The sequence below is a fragment of the Barbus barbus genome (assembly GCF_936440315.1).
Source record: "Barbus barbus genome assembly, chromosome: 28".
Taxonomy (NCBI): domain Eukaryota; kingdom Metazoa; phylum Chordata; class Actinopteri; order Cypriniformes; family Cyprinidae; genus Barbus; species Barbus barbus.
In genome coordinates, this window is record NC_136756.1 from 27,557,180 (window position 1) to 27,563,923 (window position 6,744).

Here is a 6,744-nt window from a genome sequence, read left to right on the forward strand (position 1 = left end):
TATTTGTTATCAGCTGCAATCAAAAAAATCATACACAACTTAACAAAACTGTACAGGGCCAATCACGATCGAATTACTAATAATATAAAGAGCGATATTGAGAGGTGGTCCACATACCCCATGACCTTCAGTGATTAGGATAAGAGGAGTAAAAATTAATATTTGCTGTGTTTCAATCAATCCCAGTGGAAATCCCACCCAAGCAATTTTGTGAATGGGATAAATTAATATCCAGGTACATATGGGGTGGTAAAAGACCCTGAGTGCGCTATTCAACACTCCACCTAAAGAAAAAGGTGGTATGGCTCTTATTATGATTATTTCTATGCCGCACAAATACGTCCTATTTTTTACTGGTGTACTTCTAGCTACATAACCAAACGGAAAGACATAGAAACAAATATCCAGGATCTTCAAGTTCAGTCCTTTATAGGGGAGAGCAAAATTCATGGACATAGTAAAGACAAACTGGGCCCAGTTGTAACATTTTCATTAAAGATCTGGCATTCTATTGTCAAACACTTCAAATTGGAGAAAGAGATTGGAATATTTAGTTGGATTACGCATGATGAGGAATTCAAGCCAGGAAGGGAAGATCCAATATTTCAACAATGGAAGGAGAGGGGAATAACAGCATTGTGCTGTGTACTTACAAAGGGTGGAATTAAAAGTTTCCAGGACTTAAAGGATGATTTTGGACTTTAGATGTTTCCAATTAAGGGAATTACTGCAATAAAAAAAGGAAAATTAGAGGAAATGACATCCATTCCCTTACTAAAATGATGATGGATGCCTATAATCATGTACTACCCAGAATAATTTGAGCTGTTAATGTGTTGCAGCCCCTCCTCCACACTATATATCAAATTGAAATGCGATAAAGTATTAAAGACTGAAATACCAGAAACGGACTGGTAAGATAAGTGGATAATACACCAAACTACCACTAGCTCACAAATATGGAGGGAGTTTTCCTGGAAGTGCCTTATTTGCTTCTTTATAACACCTACACTGTAAAAACTAAAGGTTCCTGCTGGCACCTTTTGGGGTTCTTCACTTTGCCACACCAGCGGAACCCTCTGTAGAGCCTCTAGGCACCGTTTTAAAAGGCAACATTGGTCCCACTTTATATTAGGTGGCCTTAACTACTATGTACTTACATTTAAATTAATCATTTGATACAATGCACTTATTGTGTACATACATGTTTTTACATTGTACTTATATTTTAAAAATACCTATATGTAATTACATATGTAATTAGTTTCTGTAGTTAAATTTATAATTACACTGTTGACCCATCCCTTACACCTTAACCCACCCTTAAACCTACCCATACTACCAAACCTGTCCCTAACCTTACCCGTATCCCACCTTAATAGCAGCAAAAGTGTTTTGCAATACAATATGACCACAATAAGTACATTGTACTTATTTTTTGATGTAAGTACATAGTAGTTAAGGCCACCTAATATAAAGTGTGACCGCAACATTTATTTCAATAAAACTATTTTTAGTTATTGTAGAATTTAAGCTATACAACATTTAAAATCCAACAAATGGAGGGAGATACAAGTGCAATCTGGTGGAAATAAATAAAATAATTTGTAATAACATGGTGTAGCCATTGGATGCCTGTATGACAGTATATGTATTCCCTATTGCTGAGAACAGTGTTTTCAGAAATAATTTTTATTGGATATACTGTGACTGATTTGTAGATTTAATAAGTCCCTTTGTTATTTTTACTTATTTATTTATTTTTTTGTCATGACGGCCAATTCTGACTGTGAACAGAACAAGTGTGACCAATTTTAAAACCATTTAGTCTTATACCCAAGTTTTTTGTTTTCACATGGCAAGTGCCACAAAAGTCATTATGTTCCATGCGATAAAGTATAAATAATCAGTCATATCTCATTTTGTCACATGAATCTCTGGGTTCTTCCAGATGCTGGCTTTTACAAGCAAGATCTTCCAGGAACCACTTCAATGTTAATAAATCTAACAATAACTCTTTTTTTAAATTTGAGTTCCTCCAGGAACCTCCAGAGCACTTTGAGGTCTCGGTGTAATGAACTTCTTTATTTTTGCTTATGGGAAATGTTAAAGGCATAGTACCTAAAAGCGACCAATATTTATGTAAGATTCTTCTTGTGGCATGTAAAAAGACTATAACTAGGAATTGGCTTAAAGACAGCACTTTGTTTGAATTGTAAAACAGTGGGTTGAGATCATTGAAGAAATCCTGGTGATGGAAGAACTTGCGCTAAAGATGAAAAAAAGTGCTTTCAGAATGGACTGGGAAAAGTGGTGATATATAAAGAAAATAAAGACATCCTCAGCTAAGTAAACTGTGAATGTTATAGAAATGGTAACCTCATCTGTTCGGCTTTATGTTTTTTGTTTTGTTTTGTTTTTTCTTTCTCCCATGCTTTACAGATGAGGCTGTATGCTTGGGATCATTTGCAGGTCCCTTTTTTCTCCACATTTTTGCTTTCCCATCACTTAGATAAAGGTTCATCTTTGTCTCTTCGGACCATAAACACAGTTCCAAAACTCTTCTGGCTCACCTTTGTGCTTTTTTGCAAACTCTAATCTTGTCTTTCTATTTTTGGAGCTGGTCAGAGGTCTGCATCTTGCTGTGTAGCATCTGTAATTCTGTGTCAAAGTCTCCTGAGGACAGTAGATTGTCAGAGCATCACCCCAGCTTTCTGGAAGTTGTTGGTGATTTTACAGACACGTCTTTTAGGGTTCATTTTCACAGCTTTTATGATTTGTCTGTCATCAACTACTGTTGTTTTCTCAGCCGATCGGGTCGTTGTTGGTTGCTGGTGGTTTCCAAACTCTTGATTTCTCCATGCTCTTTGTTTTTGCAGGAGCTCTAACTGACTTCCTCTTTTCTTTTAGCATCCAGATCGCTTGCTTTTCTCTCAAAGTCAGCTCCCTCATCTTCATCCTGGTTTGTGTGTGTCATCATCGAATGCAAGATTCAGAATGCAGAAGTAATGGATATAACTCAGGGATGGGCAACTTCGGTCCTGGAGGGCCACTGTCCTGCAGAGTTTAGCTCTAACCCTAATCAAACACACCTGGTTGTAGCTTTCTAGTGATCTTGAAGACCTTGATTAGCTGGTTCAGGTGTGTTTGATTAGGGTTGGAGCTAAACTCTGCAGGACAGTGGCCCTCCAGGACCGAAGTTGCCCATCCCTGATATAACTGATACGACACATTCCCTGCTTTTAATATCTGAAGAATTAATGCAACAGGACACAGCTGATCACTTAGAAAGACCTGTGAGGCAACTGCTCCAATACTTATGCTCACATCAGATAGAGGGATGAACTCTAAAAGTGCTGAACTTCTTAGCTGGTAAAACATCTATGTGTTGAATCACCCAATAATAAATTGTTACATTCTGTAGTTTTGTCTCATATTCATCTTTTAATCATATTTGTAAATGTCTTGACTCCACAGTCAACAGAGCAATTTTGTCTTTACTCTTCCAATACTTTTGGAGGGCAATGTATATGCTTTTGTTTCTTTTATTCTATGCACTGAGATGTATGTATGTATAGGACTATAGCTGTATATGCTGTGTAGCATAAATCTGATATGTATATGTTTAATATCTCTCCCTCTTTTTGTTTTTTGTTAATATTTTTTATGTGCATTATTAATCTTGTATATAAAAAATAAAAATAAAAGTAAAAAAACAAAGAAAAAAGAAAAATCATACACTGATAATACACTGCAATGCCAAGGTCTCTAGAAGAGGTTTAGACAGGTGATAATTATGTTCTCTGTGGTTGAGTGATCAGTCCGGTGGCGGTGACTTCTTCCACTGGTTGCAAGCAAACACGCAAGCAAAGGTACCTTGGAGTGAAGGTTTGCTCGCCGGAGCTTTACTTTGTTGCAGATGTCTGTGTCTTCTGCCTCTCTAGGCAAGAGACTCAGAATTTGGTTGATTTGCCTTGTCTCTCTAGGATGGAGACTCCGGACGTGCTGCATCTGTTTTTTCTCGCTGGATGAAGACTAAAGTTTGAATGTAGATTGCCTCTTTCCTTGCAGGCTGGAGGCTCAGGACGTGGTCGAATGTGTTGCTGCCTCAAAGCTGGAGACTCAGGACTTATCTTTTATTGCCTCTTCCCTCATGGGCCAGAGGTTCAGAACGTTGGTGATCTGCTGCAGTCCTTTCCTGGATTCGGAAAGGATGTTGATCTGCTATTGTCTCACCCTTGCAGGCAGGAGACTCAGAGCAAGATCTGTTAGTGTCCTTTCCTTTCGGGACTCTGACTCAGAACAGTGTATCTGTTAACATCTTTTCCATTGCAGTAATCAGACTCAGAACGGAGGTGTTTCTGTTAGTGTCTCTCTGGACATGCCGGAGACTCAGAACAAGGAGTGTCTTCTAGAAAGGTATACCTTTATCTTTTCCGATGAGGAAGAGATTGCAATCTGTTATTGGTGTCAGTGTATTTGCATAGTCCAAACACACATTTAGAAAAGTGTCACTAAAGGTTTACCAGCGCATTTTTCACTAACCAAACCACAACCAGAATACATTTAGCAATGTTACAAACACATTAATCCAAACACGATGAAAAAGTTTGAACTGTCCTGCATGCATTCATTTGTCCATTCACAACTGAGATGTTGCACTACACATCGCTATCACTGAGAATACTTATTTCACTGAATAAGTATGAGATGTTTGTGTTGTAGTTTGCTTCAGTTTAAGGTTTGAGAACATAGTTATGAATGGATTTGGATGGAACTCTGTGATCTCTCTCTTTGTTTCACCCACTGTTGCTGCAGTCACAGGCCAAAACCTGAGGAACAGTCTGTTGGTGCGAAGGGCAGAAACTGCATTTTGACCAATAGGAAGTCCTGTCTTTCCCGGGCTTTGTACCAGAGGTCTTCTTCTTGCCCTCTAAGAGGTGTCTGGCTGTTGTCCTGGCATCTTTATCTGATGGCGTTGGACAGTTTGCTTATGTTAGTCCACCAAGATCAAAATGTAGCAAACCTTTGTCCACAATTGTGTTAAATTTAAATGAAATTATAGTATACTGTTATGCAAAAAAACTTAATTATACTAAAAATAGACTGTTCATCGCCAAAATGAAAGAAAAAAATTAATTAATATTTTTCAGAAAAGTGTCTGTGAAATGCATAAATGATATCGGCAAATGTGACTTATCTGCCTTAAATATTTTGCCTGAGGAAAGCGTTTCATAATCTGTATGTGTGGTTTGAATGTGACTATACGTTACCTAAGAGGCCATAAGAGGTCATTTAGGGAGTAAGACAAGATCTCTCATATATTTCTCAACTTGTTAAGTGAGTTTGTAACGTGGGCTCCTCCCTCGAGTGCTGCATGGTGAAAGTGGATTGTTTCTGAGTCAAGTTCAGGAGCATTTTTTATGTGAGGCCAGTGATACTGTCCACTCAAGTGCAGCTTTTGTTTGTCTGATCTGTCCAGCTGTGACTTATTTCACAACAAATGTGAGTGAAATGGCAGCAGCTGCTGGGATGCGTTATATAACTGAGGTGTGCATGAACAGCCTGAGGTTTCCGGCTCAAACCAGCCAGCGCTGAATCACTGCTGGGCTTATTCTGATTCTGTCACATTTCAGCACAGAAAAGTCCAGCAGTGAGCGTTACTGCAGGACTGAGTACTAAAAGAGCTTGAAATCAAGCAAAAGAGCTGGATAGGTGTGTTAAGGATTGGGAAATCAGTTACTCCCACACACACAAGTACATGCACTTCTCTTTAAGTAGGTAATTTCTTTGACTACCTGGCAATTTTGAGTCATACAGAGAATCAAATGTCCTGGTTTTCTTCCACACACCCCTCCAAATTACTACTGCTTTTACTTTCTTTGTTTCTTTGTTTCTTTTTCAATGAAACCCATTTTCAGGACCATTAAGATATTTTTGCATGAACATGTCAATTAATAAGCAGAAATGCTCAAATGTTTTAATTTCTGTAATCTAATTTTTTTTAAAGTATGTTTAATACATGTTATGTTTTATTTTTCTGCATTGCAGTGATGATGATTTTCCCTGTAATTTTTAAATTAATTTATAAAATATTTTTTGCTGTAAACAAATGCCTATTTCTGGAAGCATTAAGATTTTTTTTTCATTGTGACATTATTTTTATAACCCGAGTTATTTATTTAGACATTTACGTGGGGGGGGCAGTAGATGTTGTATATGTGTGTACATGTATATCAGTGTTATTGTAGTAGTATATATATATTATTTTTTTAATTTTTATTTTATAAGTTTTCTTTTTTTTTTTTAAGGTTACTTTTCAGGTTAATTTTAAGTTTTTGTGTTTCAATCAAAACATTTTTTTTTTTAAAGTTTTTGGGCTTTTTATGCCTTTATTAGATAGGAGAGTAGTAGAGAGCAGACAGGAAAGCATTGGGTGGAGAGAGGGTGCGGGATCAGCAAAGGACATCGATGGAGATGGGATTCGAATTCGGGTCGCCGTGAGAACAGTTGTATTTTATGTCTGCATGAGGCTATTGGCGCCAGTTTTTATTTATTTCCAGTTAATAATTTTAGTGCTTTAACCTAAACTTCTTTCAATTAGTTACTAAGGCAACATTTCTAAATTGTAATATTTATTTTATTTTTAACTTGCATTTTAGGTTTATGTTTTTGTTTTTATTTCCAATTAATAATTTTAGTGTTTCAACAAACTTATTTCAGCTAGTTGCAACACTTGTGGTA